Here is a 23036-nt window from a genome sequence, read left to right on the forward strand (position 1 = left end):
ATAACCCTGCAGGATCCCTCCAGCCCCTGCCATCACATGCTCTCTCTCCTCCTCACACAAGGTAAGCAGGACAGTGGAGTAAAGGAGGGGGTGTCAACAGCAGCAGCGTGCAGTAGGAGAGAGGAGAACCAGGCACAGCATCCAGTCACTAAGTGGGCCCCACAGAAGCAGGGGGCCCGCACTTCCTGGGTGCTGATACCGCCTGGGGGGCCCACTAAAGACATATACCATGCTGAGCTGACACTTTAGAGTCTGAGCCTAGTGGGCCCTTCTATATGCCGGGGCCCCTGTGCGGCTGAACAGGCTGCACAAGTGACATGCCCGCCTCTGACCACGGCTATTAGCAGATGTGTCCGATCGCCGCACCGCACAATAAGAACATTTAAATGCAGCTGTCAGACATGACAGTTGCATTTAAATGCCTTGCAGTGCCCCTCCATGGTGTTCTAGTGGGGGGATGCGATTACGATGGGATTAATACCTGAATCCCAAAGAAAAACCTATGAGATCAGCTGAGACATCGTGTAGAGGCTTGCAACTCTGTATCGAAAAACCTCAATGACTTGAGGGACGTCCTTCAAGAGTGGGATGCCATTTCGCAGCAGACAATAATTTGACTTGTGAATAGCATGAGAACAAGACAAGAAGGGGAGCTAACAAACAACAGGCTGCACGTCAAAAATAGAAAAAATATACAAATGAATTTTATTTAGCACAACTACTTAATACAGACATTTGAAAACACTAAAAACCACACATATGTGCAACCACACCCCCTCCAAGCAAAATAATGGTACTGAGAGCTGTCTATGGAAGTTTAGTAATAACCATGATACAAATGCTCATGTTATAACAAAAAACGTAATACAATGATGCACCACCAATAGATCACTGATGACAAAAATGTGAAAAAATATCCCAAGCAGTGATTGTAATGTGAAAAATATTAAACCAAGGAGCAATTAATTCAATAAGTAAATACCCAAAATAAAATAAACCACTAAATAAGCAATTATGAAAAAATCAAGCACATGATCATATGCAGCTCCCAGGGGGGTGAGTGGAGTCACCCACACGTTCCGTCCTCAAGAATTCATCAGGGGTTAATGACCCTGGGTATCGGTACACTATTTATAATCCACAATCAGGTTGTGCAATTAGTGCCAGGTAATCACCAAGCACCGGCATGGAAGAAAAGAATAAGAGTGTGTATGGTAAGTATATGTACGATCTCACCTCCTCCATGTCTCCACACCGGAAATTATAAATGGAAGTGCCAATGTGCTGCATCACATGATCAAGTCACAGATCAAGAGGTGTTCCACCGATCAGGGTATCTGCACTGGGGCAACTGGTTAAAGCCTTCCCCCCCCCGAGCAGGCCAGCCTTTGCTATGTGCGACCAGTGCGGTTGCACAGGGCTCCAGCCACCAGCCTGTCAGGGGGGGTGCCATTTTGATGGGTAAGTAGTTGATCTACTTACCCATCCATGGCACCCCCTGAAGGCCCCCTGCCCGCTACTGCGCTCTGGGGCAGCACACAGGGGTCTGTCTATATACTACTTGGGGCAGCACACAAGGGGTATATACTATTGGGGGCAGCACACAAGGGGTATATACTACTGGGACAGCACACAGGGTGTCTATATACTACTGGGGGCAGCATATAGCGGTCTATACTACTGGGGGCAGCTCACAAGGGGTATATACTACTGGGGGCAGCATACAGAGGTCTATACTACTGGGGGCAGCACAGAGGGGCCTGATACTATATGGGGACTGCACAGATGAGCCTATATACCTTAATACTATACTAGGGCACAGAGCATACCTATTATTAAGTGGGGGCACAGGGACACTTTAAAAGTATGGGGGCACGAAGGGGAGTAACTATTATATAGAGGTACAGGGAACCTAACTACTGTATGTGTTGGAGCCTAAAATGTTTCCCTGGCAGATTCTAGAGAGAGGATTCACAGCCAGGAGAAAAACATCAAGGTGGCTCACACTAGATGGAGAGAAAGAGAAAAAGTGACAGACTCTGATCGGAGAAAACACCACCTGTGACTAACTGGATGTAACTGCCCTCTGTTAAAGGGTTGGAGTGTTAGGGGTCATGGTGTGGCGGTATTATGTAATGGTATCATTGGTAATATCTTCCTGTTTGTTCAGTGCAGTTTTGATGTAATATGTAATCACTGTATGGTGGTAATAGTGTTATAAGATAACTACCGTATGTATTGGGGCTCTTAATACAGTGTGGGGGCACTTTCAGGGCATTATACTCTGTGTGTGGAGCACCGATTGTGATAGCACTGGGTTTGGGGCCACTCTTGAGGGTTCTGCACCAGGCCCCCCAGTGTATTAAAACGGCCCTGCCACCAATCACATGGGAGGGATGCTGGTCACACAGTATAGTGCCAAGCACCCGATCTATGCTGAATATCGGTTAAAGCGGTTTTCTATAAATTTTACCCCTAAGGTTTTGTAAATAGTGTATGTGAATGTGCATGTCAGGTGCATTGTATTTGGATGAAACCACACCCACACAATGCTCAATAGCTACCCAGCCGAGAAGATTTGGGACGAAGGTCCAAAACAACCCTGATATAGGAGTGAGGCCCACATCACATCACAGAAGACTGATAGATGAATGATCAAGGTGAACACCACACGTGTGATACAGTAGGTCAATCCATTTATTTAATTAATGGCACAGAGGGGAATACAGGGAGAAGTCAGACAGATACACACAGTCTCTACATCCTCAAAAATGCAATACAGCCAATGGATTTGAATCTGTATAGTCTGAAGGAAAGAAGGGAAAGGGGGGACATGAATAAAACCTTTAAGTATGTTAAGGGACTAAATAAGGTTCAGGAGGGAAGTGTTTTTAGTAAAAAAAAAAAACTGAGCTCAAGAACAAGAGGACACAGTGAGAGGTTAGTTGGGGGAAAGATCAGAAGCAACGTGAGAAAATATCATTTTACTGAAAGAGTAGTCAATACCTGGAACAAACTTCCAGCAGAGGTGGTTGGTAAATCTACAATAACAGAATTTAAACACGCCTGGGATAAACATATATCTATCCTAAGATAATAAGAAAGAAAATACTAAAAGGGCAGACTAGGTGGACCCGGTGGTCTTTCTCTGCCGACAATCTTCTATGTTTCTATGTTTCTATGAGTTAACACGGTAGAGAAATTTTTGGTCTGCATTTTGGACACTACACTGGTTCTGTGAATACTGCAGTATCTAGTCATTCTATCCAGAAAAGGGAAAAACAGAGGGAAATATATAAAGTCCCCTTATCTCCATTTCAACCCCATCCCCTGCCCCCACCCAACTAATCCTGGCAGCTTTTAACACAATTTTGGGTTGGCTATTAAAAAGTTACATGGTAATTAATGTGAAAAATTGCGGAATGGTGGCCAGAAAAAAAAAATCAATGTGTGAACAACTATAAATAAAGTTTGTTGTTTGCTTAATAATGACCGTTATTCTAGGCAATGTGTGAACAGTGGCCGTTGTTTGCATTAGCTTTCTATGGGAATCATTAAAATTGAAAACAAATGGTGGCCACTATTTTAACAAAAAAGACAGTGTGTGAACATAGCCAAAATATGTAAATAAAAAAATGGTGCAAGCAGCAACCTCCGATATGCTATTACATTGGGAATAATAACATTGTTGTTCAACAATAAACGAGTAGACTGACTGTGCACGCCTGCGGGGGTGGTGGTCGCTGACTGGCACAGTGTGGACTTAGTGTAGGGACCCATGTGTATCAGATACCTGCACGAGGTACATGGGGCAGTGTGGCTTGATCAATTCACATACAGAATTCTGATGTTTTTTATGCAGCCAAGAGGTACTAGTATCAGCCATAGGTGTGAGGTGCAGCACTCTTTTTCTTCCCTGAACCGTATTTTGTTTCTCTCTTTTCTCCGTGTTTTGCACTCCTCCTGGTGAGACCCACATGACCGCAATTAGCAGGAGACACCTGAGTGCTCATGGTTTTAATCCCTCCTGTTTGTCCCATTCTATCTTTGATAGCTATGGTGAGTGTAATACCTTATCCAGACTTGTGCTGTTTGGGGGCAGCTTCCTCCGCCGGTGGTGCTGGCTGGGTTTTGGTGTGGCATTTTTGGGTCTGGTCCTGTGGCATGGGGGTTGCAGGGCCGTTCCATGGCCTCCCTTCCCTGACTGTGCACGCCTGCGGGGGTGGTGGTCGTTGACTGGCACAGTGTGGACTTAGTGTAGGGACCCATGTGTATCAGATACCTGCAGGCGGTACATGGGGCAGTGTGGCTTGATCAATTCACATACAGAATTCTGATGTTTTTTATGCAGCCGAGAGGTACTAGTATCAGCCATAGGTGTGAGGTGCAGCACTCTTTTTCTTCCCTGAACCAAACGAGTAGACTGCAAATAGATTATTAAGTAAAATATTCTTAAGTAAAATACGTGTCCGGCAAGAGCATACTGTATAACTGATTGGCTCCAGGGTGCACTCTATATACATCCTTTAGAACTATAAGAAAGCAATTGATTCTGCACCACCCTGAATCAAAGGGGTGCTCCTACTACATACCTGAATTACATATTACCAAACCAACACAAGAAACCAGGGGTATGTAATGAACGTAGGGCACACCACAACTGATAATTTAAGTAAATATACAAAAAATCTTTATTCACATAATTAAATTACCAAAAAAAATACATATATATCCATAAAGCAAACACATGGGCACAAAGCCCCCTAACCATTAAAAACGATTAAAATGCAAGGCAAAGGGACCTATGAAATATAAAGGTACCCGAGGACTCAACAACCTATATAGAATACAAATACTCCGGGTGCAAAAAATAGGTGAACCAAAAAATCACAGTGCCATAAATAAATAAAAAAAATGTGATATAATGAAATGACTAATACCAAGCAACAAGTGAAAAAATGAGTCAAAATATGTGAAGACGAACCCCTAAGATATAATCCATATAATTGCAAACAGATATAAGACATATTGCACCATATCCAGGAGACCTAGGCAGCCGGAGCAGATAGTTTGGAGTCCATGACCCCTTCGCGTTACGTTCCCTACTGGAACTTCGTCAGGGATGTACATATACATCCTTTATTTCAGCCACTCACTCCCCATCTTTACTTCTCTCTCTAGAGCCCAAACCTGCACTATATCCCAGTATCTTCCATGTCAAAAATTATTGATCACAGTGGGTCTCACTACTGACACCCACTGTGATCAGGAGATATAGTTTAGATTGTGGCAGCAGTGCAATTCACTCTGTGGCCATCAGTACAGAATGTCAAAATTAGACTTACATAGTCAGGGAGTGAATGGCACAGCTGCCGCGTCCTCTACCCTGCTAATACATCCTGATCATAGCGGGTCTCAACAGTGAGACCCGCTGGGATCAATCATTTTTGACATGTCTGATGACGTCAAAGGTTATTTTTAATAACCGGTGCTTTTTAAGAGTGAATGACTCCAATGACTAACAATCAGGAGAACGCTAAGCACGGTCTCTGTCATGTGATGAGGCGGGCTCATAATGTAAGTTTATGGAACTCAGCTCTTCATTTCTTACACAGAGCGGGAGTGGACACGCTGCAGCATGATGCTTTCCCCGCTCGTTTTCACGATCGGTACAAGTCTGAACACTCAGACCAGGAACAATCAAAGATTTTGACGTGTCTCTATGACATGTCAAAAGTTTTTACAAATGACAGTGACACTTTAAATTATTTAAATATATAAATGGCACATACAAGAAACATGGGGAAAAAATGTGCCAGGTAAAACCCCCTTAAAAGACAAGGGGGCACTGCCTCTGCCTGGAGAAAAAAAGGTTCAATCTCTGGAGGCGACACGACTTCTTTAGGCTGGGTTCACACTGAACCTAGCGGAATTCCGTTAGCCTCCCTCTCATAATGTGAGTCTATGGGAGGCGCGTGCTGCTGTTCTCACTTATGTGCGGCACTTATCAGCAGACAGTGGCGGTAGGATATAGGGGGAAAAAACGCCCCTACACCATAAAGGAGGAGTTGCCGATCAGCGGCGCACTTATGTGCGATGCTGATCAGCACTCAGCGGCGTTAGGGCGCAAAAAAAGAAAAGAGAAAAATTGGAAACAAAAAAAAAATCTTTTTAACCCAAAGCAACTGATCAGTGAATAATATTCACTGATCAGCCGCTAGGGGGCAGTAGAGCGAAGCTGGCGAAGACTTCCGAAGCCCGAAGAGCCAAGGCCGGCCCATCACGACAATTGTGGGGGTGACATTGGCGCCATCTTTGGTGGGGACACTAATGGCGATTGGTGCTGTCTCGGCAGCACCAATCGCCATCGCTTTCCGGGTCACCGGGTCACCGATGTCCCGGAAAGCTGTATTCAGCTGCTATCGGGTGATCTGTATTGATCAGCATATAGCAGCGATCGCCGACACAGGGGGGGGGGTTAATCACCCCCCCGTGCCGATGAGCAGAGATGGCCTGCTATACATTATAGCAGGCCATCTTCCCCGATCGCAGTGTGTGAACAAACAGCGATGGGGGAAACATCGGGCGTAAGTTTACGCCCGTTTGCGTTAAAGCCCACCCTGCGGGGGCGTACATTTACGCCCGATGTCGTTAAGGGGTTAAACAGTGAAGTGCTGTGTTATCCATGATAACAGTCTAGCCCAGGATCTGGTCAGAGAAAGGACAGTGAATGGCTTCACAACAGGCTTAGACCAAATTTCCATAAATACTGTACATATGTATAGAATATAGATTTTATCCACCCAACAACCTGCCCCTTCATCCATCGCTTCCTTGGTTAAACTTGATGAACATGTCTTTTTTAACCATACTAACTACACTGGTCAAAAAATAAAGGGAATACTCAAATAACACCTCCTAGATCTAAATGAATGAAATATTCTCATTGAATACTTTGTTCTGTACAAAGTTGAATGTGCTTACAACAAAATCTCACAAAAATTCATCAATGGAAATCAAATTTATTAACCACTGGAGGCCTGGATTTAGAGTCACTCACAAAATTAGAAAAGTGGAAAAACACATTGCAGGCTGATCCAACCTTGATGTAATGTCCCTAAAACAAGTCAAACTCAGGCTCAGTATTGTGTGTGGCCTCCACATGCCTGTATGGCCTCCCTACAACACCCGGGCATGCTCCTGATGAAGTGACAGATGGTCTTCTGAGGGATCTCCTCCCAGACCTGGACTAAAGCATCCGCCAACTCCTGGACAGTCTGTGGTGCAATGTGACATTGGTAAATGGAGTGAGACATGATGTCCCAGATGTGCTTAATCAGATTAGGTCTGGGAAACGGATGGGACAGTCCAGGCCCGGACTGGTAATCTGGGAAGCCGGGCAAATGCCCACTCTGCCTGCGTCGGACGTTCCTGCGGCCCCTCCAGCGTGTGTGTCTTTAAGACGCACACGCTGATGACTGATAGCGGCCGCGGGGACGTCCGATGCAGGCAGAGTCTTCTGTACTGTGCTGCCTGCGTCGGAAGAGGAAGTGAAGACACGCGCTGCCGGGAGAGGAGCTGCAGGAACGGGTGACAGGTGAGTAGTTTGTTTTTTTTCTCTGGTGAGGGCACTGCACGGGGAGCTGCTTGGGAGTAATTGAAGCATAGAGGGGACAGCTATATGGGGCACAGATCGGACTATATGCGGCATCGAATAACTAAATAACTAACTGGGGTATACAGAGGGCAGGGGGATCACAGGGGGCATATAAGAACTAATTGGGGTACAGGGGGGTACAAAATATAGGGCACAGGGGGAATAGATTACTATGGGGCACAGAGGGGTTATATAAATATATGGGGTTCAGAGGGGCATATAAAAACTAAGGGGGAACACAGGAGTCCTCTACATTGTAGGCAGGACAGAGGAGGTAAAGAAAAAAGTAACTGGAGCAAAATGGGGGTATGAAACAACTATAAAGGGGCACAGAGGGGGCATAAAAAACTATATGGGCACAGGGGGTATATGAACACTATATGGGGGGCACAGAAGGGATATATATCCACTATATGGGTGCCTATATACTATATGAGGTGACAAAGGGTCTATGTATACTATATGGGGGCACAGAGAGGGCTTATTATATGGGGCACAAAGTGGGCTCTATTACAACAGGGCAATACAGAGGAAAGGCTGTATAGAGGTGAGGATGGTGCTAATGCCAGGAGCCTAAATTGTTTGTCTGGCAGATTCTGTGAAGACGAATTGTGCTCGGGAGAATCTTCATGATGGCCGGGCCAGATGCGAAAGAAAATATAAGGTGAACGAGACTGATCAGAGAAGACGCCACCTGTGAGTCCCTGGGTATAACTACAGTGTAATCACTTACACAGGGAAGGAAAGTGGGGGTACGATTAGGTTATGGGAGGTCGGGTCACATTCTGTGCACAGGGGTCCTCTACTGTCTGTGTCTGTCCCTACTGACGGCTAATATTGCTTCTTCGGAGGACAGTACTGCTCATACATTATATAATAGTACTAATACTGTGTGACATATTACTGTGCGGGAAAGAGGCAGATCAGCAAGGACCGGTGTGTGAGAGCCGGGGATGCAGCACATCGCACATTGTCGCACAGGCAGTGTCACTATGGTTGTGCCCCTCTGTGTAACCTGGAGGAGGAGGTGCTCACTATAGAGAATGAAGGGTGAGGGGATTGAGCTGTGTGGGGGAGGCAGCTTGGGATCTCTATTTCTTTTGATGTTTGGGGTATGAGTTAATGTGGCCTGGGGTCTGAAATTACATATTGTGGTATGAATTTAATTTGGGTCTGCAGGATAAATTTATTTGGAAGACCAGGTTATGAATTCATTTAAGGGTCTGTGGATTCCATTTAGTCAGAGGTCAGGGATAATTCATTTAGGAATCTGATAGGGGAACAGCACAATGACAGGAGAGCGGACAGAGCCTCTGTAATTGTTCTGTATTCTACCTGTGACTGTGTCTGATCACTGCTGTATACTCTTCTATAGTCTGCAGGGTGTAATACTCTGTAGCATCTGTGTACACCTGGTATCTGATATCACTGCTGTATACTCTTCTATAGTCTGCAGGGTGTAATACTCTGCACCCTCTGTGTACACCTGGTATCTGATATCATTGCTGTGTTTTCTTCTATAGTCTGCAGGGTGTAATACTCTGCACCCTCTGTGTACACCTGGTATCTGATATCATTGCTGTGTTTTCTTCTATTGTCTGCGGGGTGTAATATTCTGCAGCATCTGTGTACAGCTGGTATCTGATATCACTGCTGTGTTCTCTTCTATAGTCTGTGTGGTGTAATACTCTGCAGCCTTTGTGTACACCTGGTATCTGATATCACTGCTGTGTTCTCTTCTATAGTCTGCGGGGTGTAATATTCTGCAGCATCTGTGTATACCTGGTATCTTATCACTGCTGTATACTCTTCTATTCTTCTGCTCACCATAGCTGGCGCAATGGGTGTGTGTGCGGGGGGAGATATATATGTGGGCTGGTGGGGTTTGTGTGCCAGGGCTGCTTTTCAGCCCCAGTCCGGCCCTAGGACAGTCCATAGCTTCAATGTCTTCTTCTTGCAGGAACTGCTGACACAATCAAGCAACATGAGGTCTAGCATTGTCCTGCATTAGGAGGAACCCAGGGCCAACCGCACCAGAACATGGTCTCACAGGGGGTCTGAGGATTTTATCTCAGTACCTAATGGCAGTCTGGCTACCTCTGGCAAGCACATGGAGGGCTGTGCGGCCCTCCAAAGAAATACCACCCCACACCATTGTTGACCCACTGCCAAATCTGTCATGGTGAAGGATGTTGCAAGCAGCAGATCACTCTCTGCGGCGTTTCCAGACTCTGTCACATGTGCTCAGTGTGAACCTGCTTATATCTGTGAAGAGCACAGGGCGCCATTGGCGATTTTGCTAATCCTGGTGTTCTTTGGCACAACCCCCATCTGTGGACGTCAGACCCTCATACCATTCTCATGGAGTCGGATACTAACCATTTGTGCAGACACGTGCACATTTCTGGCCTGCTGGAGATCATTTTGCAGGGCTCTGACAGTGCTCCTCCTGTACTCCTTCCACAAAGGCAGAGGTAGCGGTCCTGCTGCTGGGTTGTTGCCCTCCTACAGCCTCCTCCACGTCTCCTGGTGTACTGGCCTGTTTTCTGGTAGTGCATCCAGCCTCTGGACACTATGTTGAGAGAAAGAGCAAACCTTCTTGCCACAGCTCACATTGATGTGCCATCCTGGATAAGCTGCACTACCTGAGCCACTTATGTGGGTTGTAGAGTCCGTCTTATGCTACCATGAAAGCAACACCAACAATCAAAATTGCCCAAAACATGAGCCAAAAAGCACAGGGACTGAGAAGTGGTCTGTGGTCCCTACCTGCAGAACTACTCCTTTATTGAGTGTGTCTTGCTAATTGCATGTGAAATTGATTGTCAATCATTGTTGCTTCCTAAGTGCACAGTTTGATTTCATAGAAGTTTGATTTAGGGTCCATTTACACAGAAAGATTATCTGACAGATTATCTGCCAAAGATTTGAAGCCAAAGCCAGGAACAGACTATAAACAGAGATCAGGTCATAAAGGAAAGCCTGAGATTTCTCCTCTTTTCGAATCCATTCCTGGCTTTGGCTTCAAATCTTTGGCAGATAATCTGTCAGATAATCTTTCTGTGTAAATGGACCCTTATGCTATGTTTACACGGAGCGATTATCGGACGAATTTTCGCGATAACGATCTAAGTCGAACGATAATTGTACGTGTAAACGCGGCGAACGATCGAAAAATTGTTCATTTTGATCTTTTAACATATTCTTAAATCGTCGTTCGCCGTTCGCAAAAAATTCGCCGATCGTTCCGTGTAAACAGTCGTTCACTGATTTTACCTATGTGTGAGATAGGCTTAAGCGATCACAAAACGATCGCAAAACGAATTTTCTGTACGATATATCGTTCCATCTAAACGCTGATCGTTATAAAAAAAAAATCGTTACTTCGAAATCGTTAATCGTACAATCGGGCGAATTATCGCTCCGTGTAAACGTAGCATTAGGGTGCATTTACACAGACAGATTTATCTGACAGATCTTTGAAGCCAAAACCAGAAACAGACTATAAACAGGGATCAGGTCATAAAGAAAAGACTGGGATCTATGCTCTTTTCAAATCCATTCCTGGCTTTGGCTTCCAAAATCTATCAGATAAATCTTTCTGTGTAAACGCCCCCTTACTTGGAGTTATGTTGTGTTGTTTAAGTGTTTCTTTTATTTTTTTGAGCAGTGTATATAACTATGTAACTTATTGTTAGCAGGAGTTTTTCACATTGAACAATCCTTTTAAAACATGAAACATATACACTAGCCGTAATCCAATAGTTACAAAATAATGTGAACCCGGCCTATTAGTTTTTCCACAGCAAATAACTATAATCGAGAGTGTAGAGGTCACATTCACAAAACCGGAGAAGCCCAGAGGCTCCTCAGCTGAATTGGATCCCAGTAGTATAAAAGGCAGATGGTAGGTGGAGTGCGGGCTACTGATTTCTCATTGGGGCCCAAGAGCACCAATATATCTGTCTGAAATACTAGGATGAATGTCATGTGTTTGATTCAGCGAACCAGAAAGGGCAAAATAAAACGTCAATGGATAACAAAAGCAAGTCACAAGCTAGTTATATATTAAATCTCTACAGACCAGAGAAAGGAGAGGAGCAGGTAAGAGACACTGCTACAAACTAATGCAGCATATGCACAGCGACACAATTTTGGCACACAGATTATGTTTACCCATCAAAAGGATTGCCACTTTTTTCTTTGAACATGATCCAGTCTAACCTTGACTGACTTCAGGGGAGGATGGGGGTCATTCTCCATTATTGAAGCTAAGAAAGTTTGGCAACTAAGAAAAAGTCATAAGCATTGTTATAGGATCTGAGATAGTATAACGTTATCCAAAACCAATAAGCTTTTGGGAAAGTCCATTACGCATGCACCTACCATAACAAAGTATGCCAACAACTTTCCATTTACTACTATAAGAACTACAATGGCTGCACATAATAATAATAATAATAATAATAATAATAATAATAATAATAATAATATTTATTTATTTGTATAGCGCCAACAGATTCCGCAGTGCTACATATAATATGGCCTTTACATTGACGACACAATGTTCTACACATATGGGGGGAGATTTATCAAAGGGGTGTAAAGTAGAACTGGCTCAGTTGCCCCTAGCAACCAATCAGATTCCACCATTCATTCTCCAAGGAATCTGTAAAGAATGAAAGGTGGAATCTGATTGGTTGCTAGGGCAACTGAAACAATTCTACTTTACACCAATGTTTTATCTCTCTCCCACCTACCCCTCTGCATATGATTTGCTTATGTATATAAATACTATAAATAGCTATTTTTGTACATTTGTATTTGTCTTGTATTTGTCTTTGCACAACTCCTCTGCTGTCACATTCTTGTTCCTGGTAATAAGACTATTTGCTTTATGATATCATCAGTCTAGCCATACCTATGTCATTGGAAACTTAGATTATTCTGATGTCACAGTCCAATGGGGTATATAGCATAAAACTTTCAGCCATAACATTAAAACCACATATGTGAATTAAATAATATTATCTCTTTACAACGGTACCTAAATATATTTAGGCAGGAACTGAACAGTAAGATTGTCATGTATTTATGTGATAGAGGCCCACAGTGCCTCTAGGGGCCCACAGAGGAAGAGGGCCCGGTGTTCTGATGTTCAGCCTGCTCACTGTAGTGCAGGCTGAACATCAGAAGACACAGGAGATGCAGCAGGACCTGCACAGAGAGAAAAGGGTGAAGGACCTGATCACATGACCCACAGGTCCTCAACCTTACAGTGTGGAGAGCAGCCCGACAGAAGAAGGAGAAGACCGAGCTATAAGTGCTGTGTGTCAGTGTCTGAGTGTGTCAGTGTCTGTCAGTCAGTGTCTATGTCAGTTAGGCAGTCAGTTTCAGAGTCCGTCAGTGTCAGTAAAGTGTGTTTGTGTAGGTTGGTTTTGTCTCTAGTGATTGTTCATAGTGTATAGATGAGGGACCAGCCGAGGCTCTGTTGCCAGAGGGCCCACAAAAACCTGGAGCCGGCCCTGATCATTGATGCACATATGATAGCCCATCTGATCCAGTCCCACAGGAGAGCTACAGTAGAAAAAAATGTTGAAAAAAAAGTTACTGTTGACTATGATAGATGGTGGCAGAAGACTCCGGGCATTGTATCTTACTGATCAAAGGGGTGCAGACTGATCACAGTGTCCTCGCTGACTCCTTTTTACCACATAAAATTCCCAGTCAATGTTCTAAGGCTCCTTGACTGAGCGAGACTTGACTTGAAGGGACATTTCTGTGCTAAAGAGGTGTGAGAGCTATTTTGCATATCCTTTCTTCCCAGAATTCTCAGTGGAGCAGGCTCTCTTTAACCCTTAGAGGACCGGGCCAATTTAAATTTTTGCGTTTCCGTTTTTCCCTCCTTGTGCTTAAAAGGCCATAGCACTTGCATTTTTTCACCTAGAAACCCACATGGGCCCTTATTTTTTGCGCCACTAATTGTAATTGTACTGAATTTTTTCATAAAGTACACTGCGCAACCAGAAAAAAATGTGTGGTGAAATTGAAAATAAAAACACATTTCTTTTATTTGGGTTTTTTTTGTTTTTACGCCGTTCACCCTGAGGTAAAACTGACTTGTTATATATGTTCCTCAAGTCGTTACGATTACAATGATATGTAACATGTATAACTTTCATTGTATCTAATGGCCTGCAAAAAATTCAAACCATTGTTAACAAATATATGTTCCTTAAAATCGCTCCATTCCCAGGCTTATAGCGCTTTTATCCTTTGGTCTATGGGGCTGTGTCAGGTGTCATTTTTTGCACCATGATGTATTCTTTCTATTGGTACCTTGATTGCACATATGCGACTTTTTGATCGCTTTTTATTACAATTTTTCTGGATTTGATGCGACCAAAAATGCACAATTTTGCACCTTGGGATTTTTTTGCGCTTACGCCATTTACCGTGCGAGATCAGGAATGGGATTAATTAATAGTTTGGGCGATTACGCACGCGGCGATAGCAAACATGTTTATTTATTTATTTATTTTTATAACATGGGAAAAGGGGGGTGATTCTGACTTTTATTTAGGCTTTTTATTAATAACAACACTTTTTTTTTCTTTTACACTTATACTAGAAGCCCCCCGGGGGACTTCTAGTAGAAGTACACTGATCTCTCGTTGAGATCTATGCTGCATAGATATGCAGCACAGATCGATGAGATAGGCACTTTGCTTCCAGCTGCTGCAGCCGGAAGCAATCGAGTGCCGAGTCAGGATCAGCACCATTACGACGCAGACCCCGGATGGCGTAAGATGTGTGGATCGCTCCTCCGGGACAACGTCCCAGAGGTGAGATCCACCCCACTAGACACCAGGGATCGGCTGCATCAAGTAATCGGGTGCAGCTGTCAACTTTGACAGCTGCATCTGATTACTTTATTAGCGAGCACGTCGTTTGGACCATGCCCGCTAATAGCTGTGGTCCTGTTCTACGAGCAGCACCCGGGACCGCGGCGGTTTTCTTATGTAATAACATATTAAAAAATATTTGTATATGTATATTAATAAACATTTTGCCCCGAGTTGTCCTTTAAATCTGGAGTCAGAAACAGAAATCTAAGATCTCATGTTGAAAATACCCAGGTGCTCATCTTCATTATACTCATGTAGAATTGGTTTATGGCAGTAATGTAATATTAACCCCTTAGCGACCCATGACGTACCTGGTACGTCATGGTGCCGCGGGGGGTGTTCAGAGCTCTGAACGGCACCGCTCCCGGCTGCAATCTGCAGCCATGCAGTGCCTCTATTAGCCGGCGCTGGTCCCGTTGCCGCGTCAGCTAATTAAGCACTTCAATGTAGCTGTCAAACCTGACAGCTGCATTGAAGTGCTTTATGCACAACATCCCTGGTGTCTAGTGGGACGGATCTCCCCCCGCAATGCGATCGCGGGGGGGGGGAGATCCGTTCTTCTGGCCGGCCCGGGCCTCTGCGTCGCAATGACACTGATCCCGGCTCGGCAATAGATTGATGTGGCCTGCAGCAGGCCATAGCAATCTATCACTGATCTAATCGATCTTTGCTGTGTATATACATAGCATTGATCTCTATGAGAGATCAGTGCTGTCTATATACAAGTCCCCCAGGGGGGCTTCTAGTTTATGTTAAAGAAAAAAGTAAAAAAGTGTTTTTATTAATAAAAAATCCCCTTCCTTAATAAAAGTCCAAATCACTCCCCTTTTCCCATTTTATAAATATAAATTAATAAATAAACAAATAAATAAACATATTTAGTATCGACGCACACGTAATAGCCCGAACTATTAATTAATCACATTCCTGATCTCGCACGGTAAACGGCGTCAGCGCAAAAAAATCCCAAAGTGCAAAATTGTGCATTTTTGGTTGCATCAAATCCAGAAAAAATGTAATAAAAAGTGATCAAAAAGTCGTATATGCACAATCAAGGTATCGATAGAAAGTACACATCATGGCGCAAAAAATGACACCTCACACAGACCCATATACCAAAGGATAAAAGCGTTATAAGCCTGGGAATAGAGTGATTTTAAGGAACATATATTTGTTAACAATGGTTTGAATTTTTTAAAAGCCATCACATAATATAAAAGTTATACATGTTACATATCGTTGTAATCGTAACAACTTGAGGAACATGCAAAACAAGTCAGTTTTACCATAGGGCGAACGGCGTAAATGCAAAACTCCCCGAAATCAAAACAAATTTTTTTTTTTTCAATTTGACAGCGCAAATGATTTTTTTCCGGTTTCGCAGCATATTTTATGGAAAAATAATGCCTGTCATTGCAAAGTACAATTTGTTTCGCAAAAAATAAGTGCTTATAAAAGTCTCTAGGTGAAAAAATGCAAGTGCTATGGACTTTTAAACATAAAATGGAAAAAGCAAAAGCGCAAAAATGAAAATTGGCTTTGACCTTAAGGGGTATACAGTGGTACCTTGGTTTAAGAGTAACTTGGTTTAAGAGCATTTTGGTTTAAGAGCTCACAGTTTTTTAAAACTGTGACTTGGTTTAAGAGCTCCCTGTACTGGGTGGGAGCGCGAGTGGGGGAGGGACATGGTCTGCATAGCGGGGTCTACAGCACTGGACGCTAACCCAGGAAGTCTCCCTCACCTTCCAAATTATAGCAGATCCACTTCAGGCTGGGGCTTACATCAGGGGACAGGACTGTGGAGGTAATATCTTCATAGCTGTATCCCCTCTCTCCCCGGACAGAGAATGCTGCATGTATGTGCCCACATCTGCACAATAAATAACCAACACCGCACTAAATCTATAGAATGTAAAGTCCATCCACATCATACCGGACACCCACTCTGTCCGAAATAACTCAGCAATAATATACACCAAGATGTGTACAGCGTACGAGAAATACCTTGTGTAGCAGTTCCTCTGTGTTAGCTCTCCGTAGTCACGAGAACATATACTCACACGAGTGCTGGCTTAGCAAGTAAACTTTAACTGTTTATTTCGGTTACTCGTACAGGACAAGGTAGTAAGGTGCTCACAGGCTGATTCGTGCTCTCCTCTCAGTCCAAACCATCCAACCTCACGGCGGACGTTTCGGAGGACAAGCTCCTCCTTCTTCATGCGCAAGGACAAACAGGTAAGGAACGCCTTAAAAGTCTAACAGAGTTCACGTGATCCTGACTGACACGGATCATCATAGGTTATATACCATGTCTGTATACAAACATTATAATATACAAAGACTGGACGCATGATGCATACTGGAAGAGAATACTGCAACGTCCGCACGGTGGACTGGAGGCTCTATTAGGACCAGATAGGGTGCCGATGGTGTTGTCAGGGGCAATAGTGTCACGGTGCTTTACTCCTACCTTAGCGGTCCTGGCTCTCCTAAGGCCTCGGGCGGTCGTCACAGCAATGAGGTGGTTGGTTTCCAGTGATTGGAGACAATGAATAGACTGGGTGATATAACTGAGGGACTTTACTTTCTGGTTTACACAGTAATACAGCACATTGGAATGGTGTTCAGTCACTCTCCAGTCAGGCTGCATGAAGTGAGCATTGGGTTCCCTCTGCCTTAGTGGTTATAGCCTTTATCTGGCTGGTTAGAATCTCTCCTCTCTCTCTTCTTACTTTGCCTGCTCTGCACTCAGCAGGTTACTTCACTTACTTGAAGGTTTTAGTCAGCACAAGACTGCTTATATCTGACTATGATGGAGAGCACGTGTCTGCTCCTCCTCACCGACTACATCTACTCAACTCCTCTCAGGACCTGTCAGACCTCCTACTGTTGCCTAGGCAACCCACTTGAGGTGGAAGGCCGCTGGGTCCCAATGCTCACTGTCAACATGTTGGCAATGCACTGCCACCTGCTGGACACCAATGATAAAGCATTACACAGTTACTTTCTACAAAGCACATGTCATATTGCAGATAAAACTTTGTAGTGCCTGGTGGGTCACTACATACCCCCTTAAAGAAGACCCAAGCCGCCCCCGGCTTGTGCTAATGAAACTACCTGTATGTCGGGGCATTGTACCATGTTCACCCAGGCGTTTGGTGGAGTGCACCTGTAAGGAATGCCTTGGTCCTAATGTAACGTATACTACAGTGTCTATGTTCCTATTGTCATGCGAGCTGGACCTAGATTGACTAGGCTATTCTGTATGCTGCATGTAGCTCCAATGTTACCTAAAGTTATCACAGACTCATACCCAGTTCCCTGACTATGCTATGGCTAATGTGTTTTACTCTTCTCTCTAATACTAGTGTGCTAAAGGCTAAGACTAGTCTTGAACCTTCCGATGTTTCTGGCCAGGAAACACAGAAAGTGTGGGGGTAATTATCCCAACCACCTAACAAGTTGGCTAATCTACCGTTAGAAGGGTGGCTTAATTCTGTTTTCCCTTCAAGAGTATCAAGGCCATTAATTGCTCAGAACGCTTTATCGCCAAGATACCTACTAGTGTCAAACTACCAAACTAAGTGTAGGCCTTCACTGTGTCACAACATGCTGATCAATACATGTTTACAAAAATATAAATGAGACGTCTCTAACTAACTACACAGGAAGTAAAAACCAGTTACACTAAATAAACACAGTTATACTTGTTCTTTACTTGGAGCAGCTGGATCGTCTTTCAGACACTAGGCAATGCATCGTCTGGACCAATGGGTGAGGACTGCTCGGGGTACCTGCAAATCCTGACTAAACTAAGTAAAGGCAATGCAAAACATTAGTGAAGAGTCCATGTTACCATGAGAAGTCCAACGAAAAATTATAAAAATATGCAAAAATAATGTTTCAACGTATCACTTTTCAGTGCAAAAATGGACACAGAGAGCTCAAGTATAGGTCTGAGTCTCTTCTCTGGGCAGTCAACTTGAACGTTGCATCAACAAGAACATCCTTGGAATAGCATAGTTCCCAAAAATAAGTTATTCCATAGGAAAAACACAAAAATAGAAATAATTGTAATCCACAAGGCGATGACTGCGATCCATAAAGTAAGTTCCTTTCAGGGATAATGAACAGTTCATCTGAACATGAGAAGGGGAAAAGCAAGGGACTTTGGCGCAAACATGGCGCAACTGGGGTGATATCCTGAGCAGATGTGGAGTCTTTTACTTGTTATTAGCTTAAATCAAGAAAGTCTTTGTTGCACAGGATAACTTCCTTGGCGGTGGTAACAGTTCATAATCTCTCAGACGAGCAGGAAGCTTTCCTTTATTCTCCCTTCGAGATCTTCGCAAAGTGTTTTGGGTACTTCCTTCTGGTTCTGTACCTTCTTCTTCCAAGTCATGAAGCGAAGTAGAGAAGTTCTCTGGAGTGTCAATATTTTCAGTTGGTAAAGGAGGCATAGGCAGAGGACTCTGTTGGGTCTCCACTGAAGTAGGGTTTGCAGGCCCTGGAACCAGTATGTTGATATGAGGTTGGAGGAACCACTGGAACGGATCTAATCCAGGGAGTACTTCAGTAGTGGTACTTTGCTGAGGTGTTTTTGCTTCTGCAAAAGGTTCAGGCTCTTTACTTGAATGCGGTTGAGGATCAGGTTCCCTCAAACATTTCTTTAGCCTGTTGCGATGTACTCGCTGAGTACCGTGATTTTCACGATAAATTTCGTACACTTCTGGAGAAAGAATATTTTGTACAATGTACTGTTCACGCTCCCAATGGCTATCTAGCTTACTAGTAGGATGATTGTTTTTCAACCATACGGAATCTCCTGTTTGAAAGGGTTCAGCACAGGCATGTAGATCATAATCCTGCTTCTGTTTTTGTTGAGCTTTCTCAATTCTAGAGTCAACAATTTCTTTGGCATCTTCTAGACGTCTCTGATGTTCTTTAACCCAATCTGATTGAGGAAGAAGAGATTCTGAATCTGGCATGGAGATGTCCTGAGCAACGTCTACAGGTAGTTTTCCATGTCTTCCAAACATTAGATAGTAAGGAGTGTATCCTGTGGAACAATGGGAAATATTGTTGTAAAGGAACACTAGTTCTGGAAGAAACTTTGGCCAATCTGCCTTCTTCTCTGTGGAGAGGGTTTTGACTCTGTTAATCAGGATTTGGTTCACTTTCTCACATAATCCATTTCCTTGAGGGTGGTATGCTGTTGTCCTCAGTTTTTTGCAACTGTACAGAGCACACAACTCTTGGAACAGCTCAGATTCAAAAGCAGATCCTTTGTCAGTGAGAATCTTGTCAGGGCTGCCATAGGGTAGGATGAAGCTTTTCCACAAGGTGGCAGCTGTAGTTTTGGCAGTGAGATCTTTTACAGGAACAGCTACAACGAATTTGGTGTAATGATCAACCATGGTTAAGACATGGGTGTGTCCAGATCGGCTTGGTCCAATTTTCACATGGTCAATGGCTAGAATTTCAAGGGGACTTTTACTCACAATTGGATGGAGTGGTGCACGCTGATCCTGTCTTTCACTCTTGTTCACTACACAAGTGGGGCACTTCCGACACCAATCCTCAATGTCAGCTCTCATATTGACCCAAAAGAATCTTTTTCGGATTGTAGTTTCTGTCTTTTGAACTCCAAAGTGTCCAGATTGGTCATGATACATGTCCAGGACGATTTTGGCATCTCTTCTGGGTATCACCACTTGGAAGACTCGTTCATAAGTGACTGGGTCTAGAATTCTGCGATAAAGCAAACCTTTCAACAGGAAGAGGGATTTTCTCAGTCGCCAAAGCCGTGTCAATTCTGTGTTGGCTCTGTGTTTTCGGATTCTCTCTGGAACTCGCCCACTGGAGAAGTAATCCAATAGTTCACCGATTACTCTGCTTTCCGCCTGAAGCTTTAGCCAGCATTCTTTTTCAACTGGAGGAACAAGATCACTCTGCTGGGGGCTACTGAGAGCGTTATGCTTTATCTGCTGAGCCTCTTGCCGTGCAAATCGAGCGTAGAAAGCGGGCATTTCCACATCTTCCCACTGCTCATCAATGGATTTAAGTTCCTTCTCTGCGGGTAATCTGGACAAAGCATCGGCATTGTCATTGGCCTTACCAGACCGGTATTTGATGGTAAAGTTGAAACTAGCTAGTCGAGAAGCCCACCTTTGTTCTAGGGCTCCCAAGCGAGCTGAGTTCAAGTGCGCCAATGGGTTATTGTCCGTGTAGGCAGTGAATGTAGAAGCTGCTAGATAGTCTTTGAATTTTTCAGTCACTGCCCATACCAAAGCAAGAAGCTCTAACTTAAAGGAGCTATAGTTTTGATCATTTTGCTCAGGTTCTCTCAATGATCGACTTGCGTAAGCGATTACTCTTTCGGTTCCATTCTGTGTCTGGGAGAGCACTGCTCCAAGGCCTTTCTTACTGGCATCAGTATATAGACAGAAGGGCAGGCTATAGTCCGGATATCCCAGTATCGGTGGTTCAGTAAGCTTGCCTTTTAATTGCTGGAATGCAGCTTCTCTTTCACTAGTCCATTCCACAGGGATTCGTGAATTCTGACGATCTTTAGGATTCCCTTTGAGGAGCTCTTGGAGAGGACTAGCTATCTGGGAAAATTTTGGAATGAATCTTCTGTAATAGCTAGCGAACCCAAGGAAACTCTTAACTTCCTTGACTGTTCTAGGTGCAGGCCAATTCTTCACAGGAGCTATCTTGTCTGGGTCAGGTTGCACGCCAGCGGCACTCACAACATGACCAAGATATTTCACTTGTGGTTTCAACAAGTAACACTTTGAAGGCTTAACTTTCAACCCATGCCGCGCAAGATTTTTAAGCACTTCCGCCAGATGCTGTAGGTGTTCTTCATAGGTTTTGGAGTACACTATTACGTCATCCAAGTACAATAGGACTGTCTCAAAGTTCCAATGTCCTAGACATCTCTCCATCAATCTCTGAAAAGTTCCGGGAGCATTGCAGAGCCCGAATGGCATGTAGTTGAATTCAAAGAGGCCCATCGGGGTAGTAAAGGCGGTTTTCTCTTTGTCCTCTGGTGCCATGGGAACTTGCCAGTAGCCACTGGTCAGATCCAGAGTTGAGAAGAAGGCTGCAGAGCCTAAAGCTGCAAGTGACTCCTCTATCCGGGGCAATGGATAGGCATCCTTATGCGTTATGTTGTTGACCTTACGATAGTCCACACAGAAGCGGATTGTTCCGTCCTTCTTCCTTACTAGGACTAGGGGAGCAGCCCAGGGACTGTGGCTATCCTGGACAATGTTGGTGGTTTTCATATCTTGGACCATTTTCTTCACTTGTTGGTACATGGCAGGAGGCACAGGCCGGTATCTCTCCCTGATAGGAGGATGCGTACCGGTTGGTATGGTATGCTGGATTAAACTGGTCTGTCCATAGTCCATAGGATGTTTGCTGAAGACTTGATGATGTTGCTTGGCTACCTCCAGCACACCTTGAATCTGTTCAGTGGAGGTGGTGTCATCACCGATACTTAGTTCTGACAGCCAGGATTGTGAATCTGGATCTTCAGTTGAATTGCCTGCTGAAGTTTGTTGGGCAGCAGTAACAGACGTTTCAAGCAGATCTTCCTGATGAATACTGTACAAGCTGGCTACTGCCTGATACTTTCTCAAGTCCACTGGCTGGTTGCTAAGGTTCAACAAACGAATGGGTACTTGGCCACGAGATACTGTCACAAGACTTCTAGCCGCAATGACAGGTATGTCATCTCCTATTAGGGTCGGTTCTATCAATGCCGGGTAATCTTGTCCTTGTAGTCCCATGGAAGCTCTACACCACACCATAGTCTCAGTGCCAGGTTGCAGCCGGATTGGTTGAGAGTCTTTGATGCGAGCACGGCATATTTCTCCTTTGATATTAGTGAACCTCTGCTGAGCTGCCAGCACTTTCATAGTTTTATGGATGGCCTTCTGAGAGCCTCTAGGCACATTTAGTAAAGTCTTTCGTAGGGCTTCCAGCACTTCAGTATAGCAATGGCGGAGTACGTTGGTGCCCAAGATCACTGAGAAGTTTTCATCCTCAGGGACCTGAATCACGATCACTCCTTGTCGGGGAAGTTCTGTGTCGCCAATCTGCAAGGTTGGCTCCCAATACCCGTGTATGGGTACAGATTTTCCATTAGTAGCGATTATGTGGAGCAAGGCTTCTGGAGTTTTTGTTAACTGTGCCCCATTACTACACTTTTCAAATGCTGCGGCCCTTATAGTGGTCACTTGAGATCCAGTGTCAATCAAGGCAGGGAAGCTCACACCGTTAATGCTGACTTTGACTGTAGGCCTAGAACCCACATATTTTGGCATCCATGTAGCATCTCTGGGACCTATCGCCTCTCCACCTGAGGGGTGTCCCGCAGCCTCAGGGGATTGTCGTTTAACTGCCAGCAATCTTCCTCACGGTGCCCTTTGCGGTGACAATATTTACACTGTAATCCTCTA

The sequence above is a fragment of the Dendropsophus ebraccatus genome, chromosome 12, assembly GCF_027789765.1.
Source record: "Dendropsophus ebraccatus isolate aDenEbr1 chromosome 12, aDenEbr1.pat, whole genome shotgun sequence".
In the NCBI taxonomy this organism is placed as follows: Eukaryota; Metazoa; Chordata; class Amphibia; order Anura; family Hylidae; genus Dendropsophus; species Dendropsophus ebraccatus.